Source organism: Pinus tabuliformis, chromosome J, assembly GCF_031772625.1.
Source record: "Pinus tabuliformis cultivar Carrire ecotype Pingquan chromosome J, CPIR1, whole genome shotgun sequence".
In the NCBI taxonomy this organism is placed as follows: domain Eukaryota; kingdom Viridiplantae; phylum Streptophyta; class Pinopsida; order Pinales; family Pinaceae; genus Pinus; species Pinus tabuliformis.
This window is the reverse complement of record NC_142295.1, coordinates 665,676,038-665,699,740: the sequence shown is the minus strand read 5'-3', so window position 1 is coordinate 665,699,740 and position 23,703 is coordinate 665,676,038. Positions and strand designations below refer to the sequence as shown.

The 23,703-nt window shown below is 37.9% G+C and overlaps 1 long non-coding RNA gene across 1 annotated transcript in view; it reads left to right on the top strand.

Annotated features, from left to right (window-relative positions):
* The first annotated feature begins 5,250 nt into the window (after positions 1–5,250).
* Positions 5,251–23,703, top strand: part of LOC149228639 (uncharacterized) — a 58,820-nt gene continuing 40,367 nt past the window's right edge. The window contains exon 1 of the long non-coding RNA XR_016247892.1: positions 5,251–5,793. This is a non-coding gene — a long non-coding RNA (uncharacterized LOC149228639). The remainder of the gene's footprint in view (positions 5,794–23,703) is intronic.

Below are 23,703 nucleotides of genomic sequence, written 5' to 3'. Positions count from 1 at the left end.
TTATTTTGAGAGTAATGTGGGAATGTTATTATTACACACCCATGTACATTGTTGTAATGTCTTGAGCTTCATAGAGAAAACATGGTTTGTGGTTTTCCCTAAGAAATTCATCCTTTCGAGCCATTTCTCCCTTTGCTAAATATATTATGTAAGTTAGGCCTATTGGTGTCATTAAATCCTTTGTGCTCATTGCACAATACCTTTGAAGGTCGATTTTCAAAATCGTGATCTTATCGTTGGAATTTGGTGCTCTAGGTAGATGTTCTGCCTTAAGGAATTTTGATAAAATTCCTTGAGTTCTTCCTCTTATAAGTTTTGGTAAAAAGTTGGATGATGTATTTAGGACAGGATCATCTCTTGGAAGACTTGTATCCGGGTCAGATACCATTTTCATCTCCAAAGAGCGAACTACATCCAAATGTGCAAGGGGTGGATTCTAGCTTAACATTGTGGATGCATCTGCTAGTCTAGGCCATCCGGCTGGATAGGCTACGCACACTTTTGAAAAGAACTGGATTTAGATTAAGCCGAATTTTTGTGAAAGATATAGTTTAAGATTTGAGATTCGACGTAGGCCCTGCTGAGGTGGAACATTTTGCGCAAGGTCGTATTTTCCCACAAACAGATGTTGTATCTGAAATATGGAACATTCAATCATGATTGAGTTGTTCATGCCTGGAAAGTCTCGGATGGGGTCGGGACTAGATAAGCCATAGAAATTGCATATGATTCGGAAAATCCAAGATCCAGGGGCGGTATGTGGTTGTTAGGCCCCTATACTACTAGTGTAACTCCTTATTGTTATTAGTACAACCCCCTTATTATATTGTTGTACCCATGTAGTCCCCATATTGTTACTATTGTGCCCCATAGAAGCTCACTATTGTTATTATTGTGCCCTTACATTATAATTGTTATGTCGGCTCTGATTATATTATGACCTCTTAGACTCCTATATATAGAAATGAGGTCTTCTCATTTGTATCATCCAAGAATTGTTCATTTGTGTAATGTAAAAGAAGTTTCCCCCTCGAAGAGGCTGAATTATAAGGCGTTGATATATCTTTTCTATCTTTTTGTGAGCTGGTTTCATAACATTTGGTATCAAAGCTTTGGATTCTAGGGTTTTCGCTGCTCCAAACAGGTCATCGTGGCATTTTCACTATAACTTTATTTTTGCGACGTTTCAGAAGCTAAAAATAAAACCCATTTGAGACGAAATCTCGCTGAACCTCGGGTCCGAATTTCAGAGCTTGTCTCGCTATATTTTCGGAGATATGATCTGAGGAAGTTATAGTTTTTGCAAGCTCTAGAATTTCATCTAAAATAGGTCATCATGGAATTTTCGCTATAACGTTTTCGCTACGAAGTTTCAGAAGCTAAAACAAAAACCTATTTGAGAAGAAATCGATCTGAACCTTGGATCTGAATTTCAGATCTTGTCTCGCTACATTTTTGGATATATGATCTGAGGAAGTTAGGGTTTTTGCAGACTCTCGAATTACATCTTAAACAGGTGACCTTGGGAAAATCGTCATAACTTTCTCTCTGAGCATCAGATTGAAATTTTGTAAGAAGTTATAGAAAGAGGAAGGATTGTAGTCTTTTGTGTGTATTTTACAGATTCGAAGCTCAAAACAGTGACATGTGGCACGTCATACAAGTTCGTTATTCTGGAAAGGTGTATAATCAAGTTGTCTTGGGAGATTGTGCATAACTCTTTCTTGGAGAATCCAATTTTGTTCAGACTGATGGCATTGGAAAGAGGACGCAGAGAACTATTGTAGGTCATGATTTCAAAATTGGAAGATATGAAATTACAGAGTTACAGTCGTTTCAAGATCGAGCTCCTAAAATAAAATAAAAGAAGTCGAGATGAGGAAGTTTGATGGCAAGGATTCGGTAAATTGGATACTACAGATGGAGAAATATTTTGATCTACATGGTGTACCAGTGTTACAAAAGGTATGTATTGCATCTAATTATTTAGAACCGAATCAATTTTTATGGTATAAAGGACTTTGTTCTCGTAAACCACTTGTCACGTGGTCAATTTTCACGGAGGAAATGATAGCACATTATGAGGATACAAAGAGAAACACCTTCTTTAGCCAATTGATAAATCTCAAATAAAAGTGTTCAATGGCAGAGCACATTGAGGACTTTCAAAAATTAAATATAAGGGAAAATGATATTCCAGAGAAGCAGAGGATTGATGTCTACATAGGGACTTTAAAGGATAACATTCAACATGAGGTTCGTCTTTGGGAACCTGATTCATTGGAGAAGGCATTCAGGTTGGCAAGAAAAGTGGAAGGCAAAATTATGGAAACAAGGAATTCTACCCCTCACAATTATAAACATGGAAGTGTTGTTTCTCCTAGCCTTCCACAACCTACAAGGGTGACACCACAACAATTGGAAGAAAAAAGAGAAAAAGAGCTTTGTTACAATTGTGATAGAAAATGCACTAAAGGTCATAAGTGTGCTGATAAGAAATTATTTTACATAGATTATGAAGAGGAGGAAGAAAAGGATCAAGAAACATCAAAAGAAGAGGATATGCACCAGGAACCAACCCCAGAGAAAGAAGAAATGTTTCCGACCATATCTTGTAAAGCATTGGCAAGAATTACCACTCCTCAAACTCTCAAGATAGAAGGACATATCAAGAAGAAAAAGGTTCCAGAAGAGAAAGATCACATCGAGAAAGAAGAAATGAATTCAACCATATCTTGTAATGCATTGGCCGGAATTACCACTCCTTAAACTATCAGGATAGAAGGACATATCAAGAAGAAAAATGTTCAAGAAGTGAAAGATCACATCGAGCATCAAGAAATGAATCCGACCATATCTTGTAAAGCATTGGAAGAAATTACCACTCCTCAAACTCTAAAGATAGAAGGACATATCAAGAAGAAAAAGGTTCAAGCAATGAAAGATCACATCGAGCATCAACAACAAGTTCTCCAACTTTTAAAAGATAACACCACTTTGGTGCAGAATCGAATGAAACAACAGGTAGATCAACATCGCAGTGAAAAATGTTTTGATGTAGGTGATTGGGTATTTTTATGGTTACATCTCAAGCAAGCTATTTATGAAAAGGAAATGTTGGCAATACTACATGCACTTAAGAAATGGCGACCTTACCCAATGGGAAGAAACTTCAAGATAAAAATGGATCATGATAGTCTTAAATACTTTTTAGAACAAATGTTATCTTTAGAAGAATAGAAAAAATGGGTCACAAATATGTTGGGTTATGGCTTTGACATCATCTATAGAAAAGGGAAGCAAAATTTTGTTGCAGATGCACTCTCAAGAAAGGATGAGGATGTAGAAGCATTGTTTTGTGCTATTTCTATTATCCAACCAGATTGGATAAACAAAGCAAGGGATGAATGGAAGAAGGATGAAGACGTGTGGCCACTCATTCAAAAGTTGCAGAAGATCCCAATTCAAACAATATTGCGAGAACTTGAATAGGAAAGAAAAATCATATTGGAACCTGGAGCAGTCACAAAAACAAGAACCCGACAGCTACAAAATCAATCAATTTCAAAGTATCTCATCAAGTGGAAGAACTTACCCACTGAAGATTCCACATGGGAGGACAAGAATTTTATACAGGAGCATCAAGAACTACTTAAGCGTTGAGGACAACACTTTTTGAAGGAAAGGGGCATGTTAGGCCCCTATACTACTAGTGTAACCCCTTATTGTTATTAGTACAACCCCCTTATTATATTGTTGTATCCATGTAGTCCCCATATTGTTACTATTGTGCCTCATAGAAGCCCACTATTGTTATTATTGTGCCCTTACATTACTATTGTTATGTCAGCTCTGATTATATTATGACCCCTTAGGCTCCTATATATAGAAAGGAGGTCTTGTCATTTGTATCATCCAAGAATTGTTCATTTGTGTAATGTAAAGGAGGTTTCCCCCTCGAAGAGGCTGAATTATAAGGCGTTGATCTATCTTTTCTATCTTTTTGTGAGCTGGTTTCATAACAATGGTGCCCACCTTTGTGGAGTCTCGGATGTCCACGAAGCCAGATTTTCCATGACACAACTAAAGTGATATTGAGGTTTGAGGGTCCAAGGGTGTGTCAACATTAGATAATGTGTGACAACACATATTTCCATGGAGCCAGATATAATGAAGAATTGTCACACAACACAAACGGGTTGGGCCCTGTAGGACATGCTAGGTTGGGATGATGTGGCAATAACCAAGGAAGCTTGGTAATGGCCTTGTGGGTGCCATGTTGGGATCACGAGTGATGTGGACTATTGGGGTGACGTGGCAGAGCCACGTGGTTCACACGTGGTTTCCACATGGAGGTCCCTTGTTAATGTGGTGCAATGTAATTGGTCAAACTTCAAATGGGCATAACATTCAATCTAGGGTTTGTATTGAGATACAATTTATATCGTCGAAAATCTCTTGATGACGTGAATGCGATGGTAGTGTTTTTTTTAGTTTTGAAGAAGTTGGAAAAAGAGGATTTTGTAACCTCATCTTCATAGCAAACCTTTAAGGTAGTGTTAGAACAGTAAGTAACACCTTCCACAACCCAAAATACCTTTAAAAAGTGACAAAAAGTGTTACAACATTGCTATGGTCTTTCTAATTATTAAAATTCAATAATAGTCTTATATTAACTATGACATATAATAACTTATATTTAATATTCTATCATATTTATTTATATATATATTAAAGCGATAACAACACCAACAACAAATCTGTTGATTTAAATAAATACTTTTAAAACCAAACAAAACAAAAAACACCACACCTTTAACAAACAAAATAAAAGAAGCCAGACAATTACCTCTGGATTAAAGCACGTGAAATCATACACGACTTTTGTATTATCGGGCCCTAAACCCTTGGCATCTGCGTCCACCTAATGAAATATTTGAAATCTTTAGCTTATCAAGTTTTCTATTTTTTTGGGACATTGTTTCTACCAGTGTTTTTGCTCATCCTTCAGATTCTCAATTTATTTTCATTTTAATGTATAAACAAACCAAAGCTTGATCATCCCCCGCTAATAACACAGTAAAAAGTGAACCCAAATTCTCAACCTTCAAGCTCTCAACATCATTTAAATTCAAAATGTAAAGACAAATGACTCCAGGTTGGTGGGTAGAATAAAGCACGTGCAAAGGCTAAACCCTTCTCATTTCAGTATGCGTCCTTATCATTTCATTACTGCCTTCAATGTCTAGATTTATTGATTACCCTGCGAAACTATCCAAAAAGTTATTTTCAGGCTCCATAACCTCCTCAAATTCAGTTTTTATAGTACATTTGTCCACCTGCTATCTCGAAAATTTATTTTCATTACTATTAAGATCAGTATTCAAGATGGTTTCTTTCTCCAAGAGTATGGAAGCGCATTGTCTGATGATGAATTGCAAATATCAATATTTGCAGGGCCCGATTCACAAATAGTCGTTTTGGAAACCCGTCGTTCTTTCTGGGAAATCTCCAATAGCGCCCACCCTGACTTCATTTTGTTTTCCCCTTGGGAAAAATTCCACATGCTCTTGTTCGATGGCTGACCTACTTGATTTGGATTATTGGACTGTTAACAATTTGATTAGACCGTGGGTTCTTCTTGCTAACCATTAATAACCTAAGACCCAGTAAGGAAGAAGTACGGCGAATCGTGTCGGCGAATCGACATTTTGGCGCGTGAAACGTGAACCATCTCGGCTGGCTTTTCTGGTCCCTGATCTACTTTCCCGCAACACACAGATTGAGTTAATGGTAAGTAATAAATTGTATACACACATGGGACTTTCATCCTATTGTTGAGGCATTCCATTGTGGGTTGTTCCACGAGTTTCTTGACACTTTACCTAACGATTTGGTACATGGTTTAGTTAACTACATATGGCTGGGATGATTTAGCACATAATTGTATCGACCACTTATGGTTTAATAGCATTTCAACCTTTTAATATTGAGATTTAGGATTACACTTAGGCTCAATTACATGAGGACTGCGGCTTTGGAATAATAGCAATAGGAAATGGATTTGGCAAAATTGAAGAATTGGTTCTCATATGACAAATTTATGAAGACTCACTGGATTAGAGGATTAGAGGCTTTGAGGTGACAAAGAATGGTGGGTTTTAGGCAAATATTGTGAGGTCAAAAAAAATTACTTTGTCATCAAATGTTACAACATCTGGCTACAATTTGGGATAGTGTTTCCTTGTGAGGCACTAAGAACATGTAGACCAGTTTCCTACTCTCCTTGAAAAGATGTCCCTGCTTAGTTTCTAATACCTGTTTCTATCCATCCTTGAAAACTGTAGAATTTGAACCTATAACCTGATCTGAAACCATTTCCTTATATATATATTTAAAACCCAAGGATGAATCCTTGTAGGTTGGTCACAAAGTTTGCCAATGATTGCAAAAGCTTGAATATAAATTTCTTGTTCTAGAGAACTTGCAATAGGCTCATCACTATTTTCAAAGAGCAATAATGAATACGCATTTTCTCACCATGGAGTGTAAGAAGAAATCAAGATTTCTTTATCCTGGATAGAAGTTGACATTTTGAAACTATAATTCTTTTGTTTTACAAAATAAAAGAACATATTTTTCAAATGCATAGGAAGTAGCCAAGGACCAAGTAACAGAACCACAATTTCTTGAAAAAGAGTCATCATTTATACCTGATTGTTTTGCAAGATCCCTTCATTTCTTTGTTAGCAAGGCTGACCTTCTAGTGGAGTTTTGAAAAACAGTGGAGTTGCCAGGTGAAACTGTGCAGCCTGTTTCTGATCCTTGCTCACCTGATTTGATCTTTGTAAAACCCAAGGAAATATTTCTTTCAGATCCGTTCCCCAGAAATAGCGCTAAAATTTTTTGTTTCTTGAGATGTTCTTGGTTTTTTAGTAACCATGGCAAGGCATCATTGACCAGCGTTTGGCTTGAAGTTGGCTCTTGGGCCACAGGCGCTGCCACAACTATCGACAACACCTGGCTATTTACTGTCATTAAGCAATCGCATGTTCCTTTGAGCTCATAACACTAGATTTAGATTGGAAAGGATGATAAACATGGTTGAGGAAACGGAAATAGATTAGGATAAAAACACTGCAAATCTTCGAAACTAGAGGCCTTTCCATTGTGCATAGAGTCTCTTTAGCAGAGAAGAATAGTTGATAATGGAAGGTGGAAGAAATTAAGGAAAATAATAAATATCATACCTAGTAGTGAGTAAGGCAGTCACTACAAATTTGAAATAAAGAAAGGTGATTTTGCTAGGCATTTAAACCTGATTCCAACAAATGAGAAGTGTTATTGAGTTATTCTTATATTGGGCATGAGCTGAGCACAAAATAGTGAATTTTGTTGATAAACACTTGTTAAAATTGGCAACTAGGGCCAAAATCCATGTGGGTCATCTTATTTATGGCAACTGATATTTTTCTTGGATCCCTCTCATCGAGAGGTGTAGGATTGATCTAAAGATCATCCGATTCTGATAAGTATTCATGGAGTTATGAATTTAGTTGCGTTATAAGACAATTCGTCAAGGTCGGCCAGCAACCAAATAAACCCTACATGTGCTCAACGTTTTAGTATAAATAGAGGTGGCCTTCAAGTCATTTCAACACACTTGGGATCTCTTCCTCTCTCTACTTGTCTTTGGGTTTTAGTAGGAGGAGAGATCCTAAGAAATAACGTTGCCCTGATCCAGAGGGCAGAAAGCTAGAAAAGCCAGAAAAGCCGGAACTGCCGGAAAAGCCGGAAAATCCAGAACTGTCGGAACTACCGAAAAAGCCGGAAAAGCTGAAAATGCCGAAAAAGCCGGAACTGCCGGAAAAGCCGGAACTGCCAGAAAAGCCGGAAAAGCTAGAACTGCTGGAAAAGCCAGAACTGCCGAAAAAGCCGGAATTGCCGGAAAAGCCCAAAAAACTGGGAAAATTGGAACTGCCAGAAACACCGGAAAAGCTGGAACTGCTAGAAAAGCCAGAAAAGCCGGAACTGCCGGAAAAGCTAGAACTGTCGGGACTGACAGAACTACCGAGAACAACCGGAACTGTTGGAACTGCCGAGAACAACCGGAACTGTTGGAACTGCCGAGAACAGTCGGAACTGCCGGAAACTGTCGAAACAGCCAGAGCATCTGTATCCGAAGGAGAGCAGCGTGCAAGGGACAACTAACTAACATTGGGACGGTTGTATGGTACTTAGCAACAAATACACCAAGCATGCAATGTTACAACTAGCATGCAAGGGACAACTAGCATGCAACAACAAGCATGCTAAGGACAACAAGCATGCTAGGGACAACAAGCAAGTAAGGGACAACAAGCAAGCAAGGTGCAGCGAACACATAGGTCAGGATGGCAACATGGTGCAGCTATGGCACATAATGCAGTACAGTGATGGGTACAGTCATGATTAATGAAGCGTGATTAGATGCAACATAGTGATGATGGGTGAAGCATGATGCAGCGCGGTGAGGTGCAACATGATAACGAAATGCAGCACAATGATATGTGAAGGAGTCACCTTGGCGAATCAGTTGAAGCATGCTGCTTCAACTGATCTCATGTATCATCTTCTTAGAGATAATCTATGCTCTTATCTAGATAAATCAAAGTGTTGACTTCTGTTGTAAACGTACTATCTCTCTCTCTCTCTCTGGTGAACTATTGAAGAACATATAAGAAGAATTGATCAAGGGTTTCCCCACATTGGGGTTTGTCCCTGGCTAGCGCCACATCTTGTGTCCTCTTGTCTTGGCTTGTCTTCTGCGATTTATGTTTATGTTCTATCTGCAATTTACTTTAATGCTAATGTGATTGCTAATCTGGAAAAGATATGGAGCTAACTGTGAAAATTGAAATAAATTGCTCTAAGCATAGAACATCCCTAAAATTAACAACACTTCAATGTGTAATTTGCATATATATGTTAAAGATGCACATATAGTAGTGGTAGTAAATTGACTGCAAAGTTCAATGATAAAGCAAGAATGAAGATGAAATTTTAAGAAGCCTAACACAAAAAATAAAGAGAAAACAAGGCTTTTCTACTATGAGAGGTGAATCTAATAAATGGTTTCCTCATTCAGAAAGATTTACACAGAAAATGACCCCTTGGGCTCAAGACAAAAACTCAGTCTCTCATTGCCAAAAGTATTCCTCTCCTCTAGTCCCCCTGGAATATCTTCAATTGTTGTTTATATGATGTTGAATGCTGATTGGATGTCTTTATTTCTGGAACAAATTTATAAAAATAAAATAAACAAGAAATCACTTAGGAGTTTTAGACACCTGGAGAGATGAGTTGTCTCATCTTTCTAACTATGAGGAAATGGTTATTTGTTTGAAATCTCTTTGTTGTCACCTATTTTTTCTCCACCAGTTGTCATAATAATTCTGCTATACTTGTTCCTTAAATGGTGGTACTGAAATTACAACCTCATAGTCCTATAATCCATCTGTTGTCTTGTATCGTGGTTAGTGTCAAAGTCATAGCCAAACCTTGGACTGACACATAGTTTTTCCCATCTTTCAAACACAAAAACTGAAGTGATGAGGTTGCATTTGTTATGACTTGACGTACATTGGCTTGTACATGGTTCCGATAAGTGAATAGGAAAACAATAGTCAATGCAAATCTTAGGTCGTATGGGCTATCACTCCAATGACAACATGCTCATGGTTCCAGGTATCCAATCTCCAAGAGCGTATAAGTTGTAGACAGAATTCCAACTCTTCCAAGGACATTTATTTCGTTCAAGGAAGCTTGGATAACCATCATCGGTAACCCTGTCAAAAACATTAATCCAAGACACTGGCAGCACCACAAGGACAAATGTAACAACACCACTTGTTGATACATAAGCTAATACATAAGCTAGAAAACTCAGGTTGTGTAACCATACTTTAGGTAAGATAACTAAAGCTGAAAGTAGAATGAATGATTGTTGTGAGTTGATCCTTATCCTTGCAAATTCTAAGGCCACTTTAGGAAAAATCCGGGCCAAATTATCCCCCTCCAAAATGAGGAATTCAACCATAGCATAAAGCACAACATAAAGTAATATTGATACAATGATTCTTCCTTTATGGCCAAAAGCTACCTGCCCAATGTCAGGATAGTTGCAAGTTCGTGCATTAGTTTCCATACATTTTTGTTTTCCAAGGAAAATTTGCAACTTTATTCATAATGAACATGATTACATATTGCGGATGCTAGAAAGCATATGCGTAAAACAGTGGATCCTGGAATCTGACATCAATAACAACTCATCAAAGAGTTAATACAACCAACTCTACTCTCTTCTACTTTTCTTTTTTCCCACTTTCATCTAACCATTAGAATTGAGAGTGGAAGATACAATAGACATTTGAGTTTCTTTTACATTTGCAAGATATTCTTTATCAGATCTGATCTTTCTGATGCATGAAGTCTTCTGGTACCACTAACTTCTTTTTCAGATGGGATTTTCTCTACCTGTTGCTGCTGAATGGAAGGCATAGGAACTATTGAAGAATTATGTTTTACATCACTCTTCTGCATGGATTCCTAAGGCTTCTGAATAGTGTCGTTTGTAGTTTTTCCCTGGAATTTCTACATCCTCTACTTCGACTTCCAGGGATTCTGAAAATTGCCAACCTTATGGCTTTGAAGCTTGTTGGATCTGTTTTTGCTTGTGGACACATATTTTGAAGATGACTAGTTTGAAAGCACATAGGAAGGTCGTATTCTCATAATCAATAGGCTGGGTCCACTTCAAATTGTTGTGTAACAAAATAATTCTATCAAGTAATCCTTTACTGAGATCTACTTCTACGCATATTCTGGCAAAGGTGAAAATGCCTTTTGAGACTCGATCTGCATCCACTTTTAGGAACTTCCCCAAGGAATTCCCTATTCCTTGTAATACTAAGTGATGCCAAAAATGTAGGGGAAGGTTATGTAACGGGACCCATACTGACATTTTGGAAACCACCATGGTATTTGCATCGAAATCCAGGAACCATGGTGTCAATAAGAGACCCGCATTGCCCCAGAACCATGGTCCCTCATTTAATACGTATTCTAAATCTGTTGCTGTGTCAAACTTCACTATGAAAAAACCTTTTGAACATAGATGAACTTCACAGTTTTCTGTCCAAGTAGAGAATATCCATTGATCTAAGTTCTCCAATTTGGACTAGAAAACATTAAATCTGCATATTATTGCTTTTGCATGGAAATCAGAGTATAGTTCATTAACTTTTGGCAAGTTGATTGTCAATGTTGGCACCTAGTTCATCTGCTCCACAATATAAGGAGCAGGAATATTGGGGCGTTGTTCTGCATTAGTTTGTGGTTCTGCCTTCTTTTTAACTGCATCCTTGAAAGAAGCTGGGCCTTTGGAGCTAGATCTCGGACGCCTTTGGAGCTAGATCTCGGACAACCTCCAAGTAGACGCATGTTCAGGATGATGGTTGAATCAGTTCCAATGCCGTAGTCCTATAACTTGAATCCCTCTTGCAGAGATTTTCCCGCATAAATCAAATTTTGAAATCGTATTGGAATACCCAGCTGTTCATGAATCTTTTGCTGCAGAACTTGCACCCATTCCCAGATCCAAATCCTCACACCTACTGACTTCCCGGTCAGGGTTTTAATAAAAATTTGGGTCAGACCCCCGTCAATCAGGTCTGGGGCTTGACAACCTTGATCCGTCTTCATATGGATCGGGCCTCCTTCAAAACGATCGGAGGATTGATCTTCATAATCCATCCCATTATGCCTCCATTTTAAAGCAGACTTTGCTACTCCTTCGACAGGATCTGCGAATAAGAAAGAAGAGGGACGAAATTGACGCGACAAATCTTGGAAGAGATAAAAGTTTCGACCCAAATCCACACTTACAAACTTAGATCGATTAAGGCGCAATTCATCAAGTCTGTGTCTAACATGAGTGATATGATCGAGCTGGATAGCTGCATCTGCATCAAGGTATTTCTTGTAAGCAAAAACCTTATTTAAGATCGCATTTGTACCAACCAGATCTGCTCCATGCATTTACCCAGAGCTCAGATCGCCAAAATGGGGGACGGCGTACAGATCTAAGACAAATTAGCTTCCATACATTGTAGGAGATGAAAGTAAAACCTTGTGCAATTGTGGAGGTGATGGAGTTGATACATCATTGTTGGATAAGCTACAAGCATTCCCTCTTGTATCAGAAGATTGCTCCAAGAGGCATAGGTGTAAGGGATCCAAACTAGTGTTAAACTCCACGCATTTTAGGTTATAAAACACCATGCCACTTGTCAATCTGATAACTATTTTGAGGGGTCTCTCAGCTGTTTTGAAAACCGTAAAGAGGGCACCCAACTGTTGGCACGTTCCCCATTAGAAAGAAATGATGGTTTCCATTTCAAACACCCGCACTTTATTGATTCTCGAGTAGGTTGGGAGGGTTCGAAATCCATCATAACCATTGATTTTCCACCTCCTTCCATATCTCGATCTTCTGATACTATCACCTACACATCTGTATATATGACCAGCTCCATAAAGGCTTAAAGAGAAGATCAGAGAAGTGCAAGATTGTTAGGTTCTCGATGAGATCCTTCCTTGCATTGATTTCTTCAGACCATCAACTTTCAGCTCTTCATAAACATTGGTTTGTGAGAAAGCCGAAAACTATATCTGCACTTGCAAGTGAGCTTGATATAGCAAAGTCCTGGGGGTACCTTGACAAATTTCCCATATATTGTGCCATCTCTATGGTTTGCTTGTGTCCATGGAAATATTTGTAATTGATCATGTAGAGGCATAAACTCGACATTTAAGACAATAGATTTGATCCCAAAATTTTCAACATTACTGCAATATGATATATATCTCTTTCCTTATTAGGTATGGCATGTAATGCCTTCGATTCAAGCACTTTGATGATTGAACCGCAATGTTCTCTCAGTAATTTTGTTTTTATTATTATTTTATATTAAAGTGAGAAAAGCACCAGCAACAAATCCTTTGATATAGACCATTTCTAAAAACAAAATGACCCTTATGTCCACACACCTTTAACAAAAGATTAAAGAACTGTGAGCAACGGAAATTACTTGATGATTCAAGCAAGTGAACTCACATGACCTTTGTATTTGTATTCTCAAGCCCTGAAGCCTTGGCATCTGCTCCAACTAATATAATATTTACTAATATAATATTTTCAATCTTTGGCTTATCAAGTTTTCCATTTTTCGATCCACTATGTTTCTGCGAGTTTTTTTTTCTCATTCTTGAGATTCTTATTTATCAATTTATTCTTAGTTTAATGTATATGCAAATCAAAGCTTGATCATCCCCCCTGCTAACAACACGGTAAAGTGAACCCAGATTCTCAGCCCTCAATCACCCATCACTGTTTAAATCTGAAATGTAAAGACAACTGACTGAACCCTTCATATTTTATTATGCATCCTTACCATGGGTATCATTTCATTACTGCCATTAGTATCTAGATTTATTGAAGGTAAAAAAAGTACTTCAAAAAGTTGTCGGACTCCATAACTGCCTCAAATTCATTTTTGCCTGGTACATTTGTCCGCTTGCTTATTTGACTTTTATTTTCGTTGCCATTAGGACCAGTATTCAAGATGGTTTTTTCTGCAATAGTATGGAAGGGCATTGTGCCTGATGATGAATTGCAGTAACATATTTGCAGAGCCTAATTTACTAACAATCGCTTTTGGAAACCCCGCTTTAGCCCATAATTTGGTCAACTAAATATGGTTTAATATGATTTCAACCTTATGGTCTTGAGACTGAGGATTACACTTGTGATCCTAACTTAGGTCCAATTACATAAGGAACTAGGCTTATAATTAAGCCATAATTTTATTTTTTAAGAAATAATTTAAATAAAAATAAAATTCACTTTGATCAAATTTTGACTTGAAATAATAGTAATAGGAGATGGATTTGGGAAAATTGGAGAAATGGTTATCATAGGAAAAAAATTATGGAGACTCACTAGATTAGAGGCTATGAGGTGAGACAATTATTGGTGGGTTTTGTACAAATATTGAGAGAGGTCAAAAAAACTTTGAATTTGTCGTGAAATATTACAAGAAGTATAATGATCATATGTGCCACAACAAGTGTAATGCTTATTCGTATGAATACCTTTGCTCTGCTTGGATTAATTACCTTGTTGTTGGGTCATGGTGTTAGATTTGCCCCCATTATTGGCATTAGGTAATTGGCCTTGGTTGCCTAGGTTCCCTTAATTATGGGCATTCTATTTTCCTTTCACTTTATTCTTTTTCTTTAAATTAGGGGGATTATTCACGTTTTCATGTGCATACACCTACCCCTATTGGGGTGGTGCATCTTGATCCATGGGACCCTAAGGTGTTGGGGTGGAAGGGGCTAGATCACTTGGCTATGGAAAGGGGTAATAGGAATTCAAAATTGCACTTTGGAAGGTGGGGTTAGTACAAGCATGCTCAGGCACATGCCGATGGGGATGGGTATAAGCATAGGAAGTACTAGTTCCCCCCTTTGAGAGAATGCAAGAAGTATCGAGAGGAGAATAGGTGTAGGAGGTACTAGTTCCTCTTTATGATTAGTCATATCCCATTGGTCCAGGTGGGCTCAGGTGAGGATGATGGTATGTAGTGATCTAATCACGATGTCAAAGGCATGAGATGCCCCAAGTATTGATGTGTCGCTAGAGTAAGAGTGAAAAGCATCGGGGATGATAGTATATAGGTAACCAATTGGGCATAGATTAAATCATATTGAATGGCCTTCTAGATGGCCACTTCCTCGGTTATAGGGAATGTCAAAGCAACATCCTTGGCTGTGGGAGGAAAGAGTGACTTTAGGAACCAATACATAAAGAACCAATCATTAAGTTTTGGAGTCTTGCATAGGCCACTCATAAATGTGATTAGTAATGTGAGTGGTTGTCATCTGGAGACAAACAATTAGAATTATGCACGGGGGCTTCACTGAGGGAGCAATACCATACCATGTGCATTCATATTGGGGGATATATATTGAGGAAAAAATGACATAATATATTGAGCATATAATAGGAGGTAAAGGGTTTTTATATGGGAAGGTATAAAAAATTGAGCCCAAAGTTGATGAAAAAATATAAAGGTGTATAAAAAATGTTAATAAAAAAATGGATACCTACAATATCTAGTGAAAGTAGGGGGTTTTTTAATTGAGTAGGTGTATTGGGTCTGTATTAGTAGGGGGTTGAATAATGTGATTTTTAGACATATTTTCCAATATGTAGTCAAATTAAGGGTATTGTTTAGTATGCAATGAACGCACATGATATGTCAGAGGTTCATTGAGTAAAGCCCTCATGGGATTATGATGCTAGCTTCATGGAAAACTAGTGGCTGAATATAAGAAAGGAAGGCATTCACAATAGTTATGAACTTTTGATGGGTTCCATGGGGTTGGTCAATGTACCACTTCATCGGAGCACCAATCAGTGTGCGTGAAATGGACAAACATGGATAGAGTATTTTGTAATGGAAATCTAAGAACACCACATGTGGAAGGATTGGATATGGTTGGATGGATCCTTGCTAGAATTCCCCTCAAATTGGGAGATAATTAAGGGAAGTTTGGTTGGCATTGGTAGCCAATTCAAATCGTGGAGGAGGGGATTGTTAAAGTATGAGCTTGTTCAAATCCAGCAAGTTTAAAATAGCCATAAAGTGTAAGAAGGGTTTGGTGATGTTTGTTCTAGGGTTTCTTCCAATATTATATAGAAAAATTGACTCTAACCTTAAAGATTAACTACACCTCATACAATCCCTAAACTATGTTTTGAATGGCCTTCAACACAACCTAAGTGCTAGGTAATCATGCCAAGTAAGGCCAAGTGAAGGTAAGAGGAAACAGTTACCCTTAGGATCGGTTAAGTGATGGAATCTTAATGACTTATAAAATCCTACCTCAAGTGTAGTTTCGCTCCATAGCCACCATCTTTGGGATGGTTTTGCCTAAAAGATTGGCTACTATGCTACCTTCATCTATTGGAGGTGAAAGAATCTCATCTTGTGGGTGTCAACCACACACCTAGATTCCCTACCAAGAGTTGAGACCCTCAAGCAGAACCACTAGATCTAAATTCTAAGCCTTAGCCCCTTCACAAGTTTCTTCTTGCTACTTAGTTTTTACCAATGGATGGTGAAGGATTTCAAGCTCCTTATAAAGACAACTATTATGTTTGAGTGTAAAGAAACTATAGGAATTTTATTGGATGCATATCCCTAAGATCCTAACCTACCTAATAATGTATTTTGGTTTCCCAAGTGAGCTTAAGTGAGTTAGATTAATGTTGCTTTTATAGAGGCTTAGCTTGGGATCGTGAACCTAGCATTGCTTATCGTATTGTGCATTATGTGCACATCTGTTGTGTTACAACTTAAAATGAGATGTTTCTTCAAAATGAAAGGAAAATAAACCATTAGCAATTAAAAGAAAGGAACATAAATATACTGCAAAATAGAAATTCTCCTAGCCTATAAGGGTTTCAAGCAAGCAAAAATGTCCAAAAACGAGAACTAAAAGGTTGGAAAATGTATGAAGAACAAAGGATATGTATTTTCTACTATCTTATGGTTAATGTTTCCTAACTTACTACAAAAAATGAATCTGGTTTTGGGCTATAATCAATGAACTAAAAGGTCAACTAATGGGAGGGGGATCCAAGGATATGAAATGGGAGTATTAATATTAAATCTTGAAGGAAAATTTTGTAGTTCAAACTCAAGGAATGGAGCTTAACAAGTGGCCAAAAAGTTTTAAATCTAAGTCTCTACTAGTCTAAAATAGTAAAGTATTCTATTGGTTACCAAGATCTAGTTTGGTGGACAAATGCTAAGAACCTTTTGCGGTCTTGTTTTTTATCCTAGGAACTAGTGCTATAAAGATATTAGTTTAATGAGGGTCTACTATAACAGGAAAGACAAACCCTAGACTACAGGATGACAACTAAAATAAAAAACTGGAATTTCTAAACAATTGTCCCTTATATGTTTCTAACGTGTTTTCTACATTGGCAACACAGGTGTCCCCTCAGAGGGTTGTGTTGAGCCACTGCATGTTTCCCTAAGAAGATTTGTTGGTAGGTACAAGTACTCTGGCTACTGAAAACTAGTCCTCAAATGTTGTTTGCCAACCTCCCAAATCTTATGACCTATACACATAAAATATAGAGAAAACAACGACAAATGATCCAAAAAAAATAGTAAATGAGAGTAAAGGACAAGTAGAAAGAGGGATTTTACCCACAGGATACAAACCAAGACCTTAATGTCTACATATTCCTAATGGAGTGGTCAATTTGTTGGTGTAATTCCTACAAAAAGGTGAGCAAAAACTACTTCTTAGTGGTTGTTCCTAGTCTAACATCAAAAATGGATTACAAACCCTAGAATTTCATGATTATTAAATTAAATGTGCTACTCGTAGATCTAAAACGAACAACATCAAAATAGAAATTAGAGATATGAGAGACAAATAACAAAGTAATAAAGTCCAAATTTATATTACCCAAGAATGACTTAATTTTGTGACCCTTGTGAGTTGGCTAGAAAAAGTGGTTTCCTAGCCTTCTCCTTGTGAGGGTTCTTTATGGATCCAATCCATACAAGAAAAGTATCCATCTCTCTCAAGCAGCTAGCAAAAATAGCTATGGCAATAACTCAATAATGGGAGAACTCAAATGAAGAAAGACTATAACAATGATGAAATGGTCATGGTGAAATGAAGGAGAAGACCTTTCCTATTTATAACAAAATAGTTGTTACATTTGATATGGATGATAAAAATGATTATTGGACCAAATCAAGATCTAACCACTTTTGATATTTTATTATTATTGGGAGAGAAAAAGTCAAAAAGGTGGTTAGTGACCTTTATCATAGGTAACTAACTCAAGAATAATGATTCTTTAAGACCATTAATGAAAATAATTCATAACTAAATGATTTATTGAATTATTTCTATGTGAATGACTCAAATGGGTAAAAATAATTTAATTAATTTGACATAAATGGGTAAAATAGTGAAAAGACCTAAAATTACAGGATTTGAGTTATTTTCATATAGATAAGCAGGGTACCCACTCAAGTACATCCATCTATAGGCTTTGGGTGGTAGATGAGTAGGCATATCAGTGTAGAGAATCCATTTTAGGGTGACATGGATATATGAGCACCTTTACTTCCTTTATTGATACTCAGACCAGGAACCCTTTGATAACTGACCTGATCCTTAACCTTACACCTTACCTCACCTTCCATGGCAGGGAAGCAAGCTCGATACTGCCTAGGGTCAACGATTTGAAGAGAGCATATGGCAACTTGTGATCAGCACACTAAGGCCTTGGCTTAATGAAAATATCCAGCCAGAAAGTATTATATTAGGGAAATAGGAACATGGATATACTCCTTTGGAATAGATCAAATTCTTATATTTTTACGTCAACTTCTTCATTATTTTGTGAGTGGAAAATTGCTAAGGGATTGTGTCCAATTTTGATTAAAAGGAGGTCAAATATTATTTTTATCGAGTAGTCTTTAAGTGTGACTTTTTGGAAAGTTTTCAGGTTTATTTTTTGATCTGACTTGTCTAGAATCTGGTAGGGATTCATTGAAGTCACAAGTTTGATAGGTGAACTCTTCACAATCGAAGTGCCCTAGGGGTTTTGAGGTTGTTGAATCCATATATGCACTCAAAAAACCAGTTTAAACAACAAAAATCAAGATTTTGCCACAAATTTTTTAGTCGGATTGTGGCTAGAAATCCACTTGAAACTCCAAAAAGTCATACTTAAAGACTACTCCTTATTTTTATTAGAAAAATGTAGCAAAATAATATTTTATTGGAGAATGGCAACAAATATTATTTTATTAAAATGACAACAAAAATCTATTAAGTGGAAAATGGCCTTCACCAATAAAATAATATTAAAAATGAGTCTAAAAGCATGGAGATAAATTATTTGAGAGACTCATTTGTTGGGCATCCTTTGACTATCGCACTTCACATTTTATCTTCTCTTGGAGTTGTTTAGCACAAGGGCCAGAGTGTTGTTTAGAACAGGAATTCCAGGCGGAATTCCACCCTCATTTCAGAGAACTTCGAGTGTCTCCCTAGTGAAGAAGTTGGAGAGTCCATTTTTTGGGCTTTCATAGAGCATATTGCAGGTGTTTACCCAGTTCCACATATTTTCTGGGCGTAGAAGCAGTTCGGAGTGTCCATTTTGAGAAACAACTACAGAGGGTTGGAGTACCCAAGGTTTTGCAGGAGATTTCTCTTATTTGCACTGGTGATTTTGCAGTGAGTTTGCAAGATTGAAGAGTTGAAGCATTTTGGTATGAATTTATCTTATTTGGAGCAATACGTAGAGTTGGGTATATAGGGGAATTCACACTAATTGGGGCTTTTCGGGTCAATTGTAATTTGCCTACGATTTTTTTGCATTTTTTTTTTGTTTTTGTGAGAGACATGGTTTAAATTTCATAATTTTTCGGGCCGTGTTCGGCTGGAAATCAACATTCCTTTGGCAGTGTGTTTTATAGGTACACTGGGTAATTCACACCACTTGGTGGGCTTGTTCTTGTCTTGGAATTAAGTTAAACCATTTATCGGTTTTTATGGGTTTGGTGTGAGGAGATCCGAGTTAAATTTTCAGAATTTTCTGACCAGTTTTGAGGGTAGAAACTCTAGTTCTTCTTTAGCAACAATAGTACTATTTTATGGGCAGTTTGTGCTACCTGTTTGGGTCATTTCCAACGCTTGGGTCTTCACATTTTCACCTGGGTTTTGTATTTCTTGTAGATTCAAGCCTAGGTTCTATTGTTCTCACTTATATGTACCATGTTTTCATATTTAATAAAATGGCTCCACACTTTCGCCTTATTTCTTTGGTGTACTGGTGCTTGCGTGGACAAAATTTATTTGTTGTTGCTAGTTCATGTTTTGGTAGTTATTGTTAATTTTCCAATTAGGAATATTACATAAAATTAACTAGAAAAAGTGGTTCGTTGGACTATTTTCATGAATGATAGGTTTTAATGTGGTAACTGATGAGCCTAGGTATTGCACAATAATGCTGCAACTCCCGGGGCTACCAGCTTTACTTATCAACGCGGGGTTCGTATAAACTTGGAGGTGACAGTGCTATATGCACAAGTAGAAGTGAAGGTCCTGCCTGTTGTCACTGTTTATAGAGTCAGAAGAAACTTTAATTCTTTGATGGAAGGAGAGCAAACCTTATTCTAAGAGAGAGCTACTTCTATTGCAGTAATGAAGAAAATAGCATGAAAGGCTAAACTTGCATCATAACCTAACTTAATCAACCAAACAACTATGCTAAGCAGAATTGCTAATTTAACATTAACCTAAGGCTAATTATCTATGTTTGCAGAAGTAAAAACATAAAAACTAGACTAAGGAGTAACAAAGAAACTTAGGCTAAGTTGGGTTTCAGGCGGAAAAAGCGATCGGAGGTCAAAATTAGTGAAAGGAGGGCGTGAGGGAGAAACAGTGCATAAGAACCGTTGGATCAGTCGGGTGAAAGGTAATGAATGGTGGAGATTTGATCGTGGAAGGTTACGTAGGCAGATGGGTGAACAGGGTTGCTAACGGGATAGACGGTTAAGATCTTATTGCGAAGGTTTTAAGTGAAGGGATGGACGAACAAGGGAGCAAGGCAGATGAACGGCAGAGATCGTGTCGCGAGGGATTTAGGTGAGTGGATGGACGGATAGGGGAACAAAGGAGATGAGTCGCTGAGATTTAATCGCGTTGGTGAAGGTCAGAGATGGACGGCGGAGATCACATCGTTGGGAAAAGCAACGTGTGGAAATGAGTGGGTAGGTTGCTAAGGCGGAAAGTAGTTTCTCGCGCGCCCTTCAGGCAGTAAGCAGTTTTCAGAATTTTCACGCAATTAGCCTTACTGCGTGACACGTAGCACGATAAAACCACTTTTCTCGCGTGCTCTCGGGCGGATAACTTTCGTGCATTAATCCGCGCGAGATTGTGCGATAGCCATTGGATCAGGCGGGGCTGATCAATGGTGGAGATAAGCCAAGCTAGTTGGCGATCGGGTGAAGCGACAGCCGTCAGGTCAGGCAAGGCAGATCGACGGTCGGGACTTAAAGTTCATAAAGTGAATGGTGGACTCCACATGAGGTAGTAGTTGAAGAAAATAGTGAATCGGATGGTGATTGTGAAGCTTTTTTGGTGATCGGACAACGAGGAAGTGATGGAGGGAGAACGTGCTAGAGGCGGTTTCAAAGGAAAATAACAGAGAAAACCAGTGAGGGTATACAGCTAACTGCATTCAAACAACGAACTCCATAACCTATGCAAGAACCAGAAATTGTGTTTTTGGGGTTGCTGGCGGGTCTCTGCCTCGAGTCATGGTCCCAGAGGGAGGAGATGAGGCCAAGACACCTACGCACAACCTGATCGTAATATTTTCCTCTAATCTGACCTGTGAATTAAAAAAACACAAATGACAGTAAACTACAACAAATGCAACTACTGAAACAGATGAACAGAAACATGAAGCTATTCAAATAAATGAACAGAACCAGAAAGCTGCTTAACCAAATGAATCAGAACCAAAACTTCTTGAGAAAATGCATCAACAAACCATGAAACTACTTAACAAATAAACAGAACATAATTCTATGCTAGAATAACAGTACAGTAAAGAGGAGTTGTGGCTGCTTGGGTTGGGCCCTAACCCAAGAGCTTCAGCCCTCGAAGTTTAACTCAAAGCTGGCTTAAACAGAACTCATCTTTATTATAAAAACCATGGATTACAGAGCAAATTCACAAGTCTTTGCAGTTTAGAAAATAAAACAGAGTTTTACAAATGAAGTTCAAATAATAGTGAGGTCCTAAGCCTCTCTATTTATACATATGAAGTCTCCAACAACTTCCTCTCAAATTAGGGTGGTTTGGCTCCCAACTCAAAATAAACTGTTTTCTGTCCTTTTCACTTGTTTGGCTGTCTTTTAGTCCTAATGATGTGGTTTTTCGCACCTCGAGCTGGTCGAGGAATATTCGAATGGAGGGGTAGTATATGAGGAGGATTAACCTCCTATAATTCCTCTGCATTGTCCCATTTGAGTCTTGACCAAGGTCTTTGCTATAATTCTTTGCTTTTATCCTTTATACTTGCTTTTATCCTTTATACTTGCATTTCTCCTTGCTTTTATCCTTTATTCCTGCATTATATGCACATTAGACCACAAAGCCAAATATCCAACTGTAACTCATTTCATAAACAAAATATAATCAAAAGTGTGCAATAAGTTGTGAGAATAGCTAGTTTGACTGAGCTACGAGGTGAATTAAAGCTAATTAAGGCTCATATAATTACTCAATAATGAGGCTCATCATCATCCCCTACTGAAAGTGTTGCTCATCCTCTAAGCAACTTAGTGGCTCTGGTAGCCTCTCTTACATCCCATGCTTTTGCTGGGGTCTCTTCTTCTTGTTCATAGAACCCTGCTTTCCTTTCTACTTCTTCCCACTACCTCTTTTCCTCTTCTTCTTTTCTCTGATCTTCAAATTGTGTGGCAGTGTGTTCTATTTTAGCAGGCATGTATATTATCATCTCTTAGCAGCTTAAATATATCCTCAAAATGTGAAATTGCTTGCCCTTGGGCAACAAGATATCTAAGTGCCAGCTGAGGATCATTTGCAATCAGATTATGGGTGCTGAGTAGGGCCATGGGATTTGATTGTTCAGCTTTGATGAAAAGAGGTTCATTTTGCTCTCTGGCCAATATTCTTTCATCTCTGCAGCCCTTGACTTCTCATGGTTTAGCCATGATGCCAAAGCCATTAATTGTAGATCTCCTAGCTTTGCATTAGGATCCCAATTATTCATGTCTGTGAGGGCCATGTTATGCAAGTAAAACTCAACCATTTTGGCCCCATCCTTTAGTGCACTTTGATCACAAAGATCAATAAATTGTCTGCAGTCCTAAAATGGCATGGTGCTCCTTTGTGCTAGTGTTTTAATCTAAAATTGCAGTTATTATTATCTGAGGTAAAGAGCATAGGATTTAGCTGGCATCCTACACTGGATGGCCTCCAATGAGAAGCTGGCCATACATGCTAGCTGGTTTTCCTTTTCCTGCAGTTGTCCTCTTTGTTTTTCTTATCTTCTTCCTTTTGTTGTTCTTTCGCATCTCCATCAGTTTCTTCCTTTGTTTCCTCCTCTTGTTTCAGCATCATCTTCCTTGTCTTCTTTCAGCATGTTCCTCTGTATTAGTTTCTTCTTCACCCATCTCATCCCCGTCTATGTCTGTATCTTCTTATTCTTGTTTTGCCCCCTCCTCACTGGCAAAAGGACTAACATCATATGTGAGGGTTTTGATTTCATCTTCTGCTGGTAAGTTTCTGAAGACTGACCATGTTATGGGGATCATGAGGCTTTGGAGGGCATCCTTAATGAGGATCCTGATCAACCCATGGTGAACCAACTACTGGGAATTTCCTTCCTTTACTTTGTTGTTGGAGTCTATGAGTGATTGCATCAAGAAATAGGGTATGTCGAGTCTTTGGTGAACTGGTGTTTTTACCCCAAATCTTAATTCTTCAAGTATTCTCAAATGGTTGCCATAACAACAC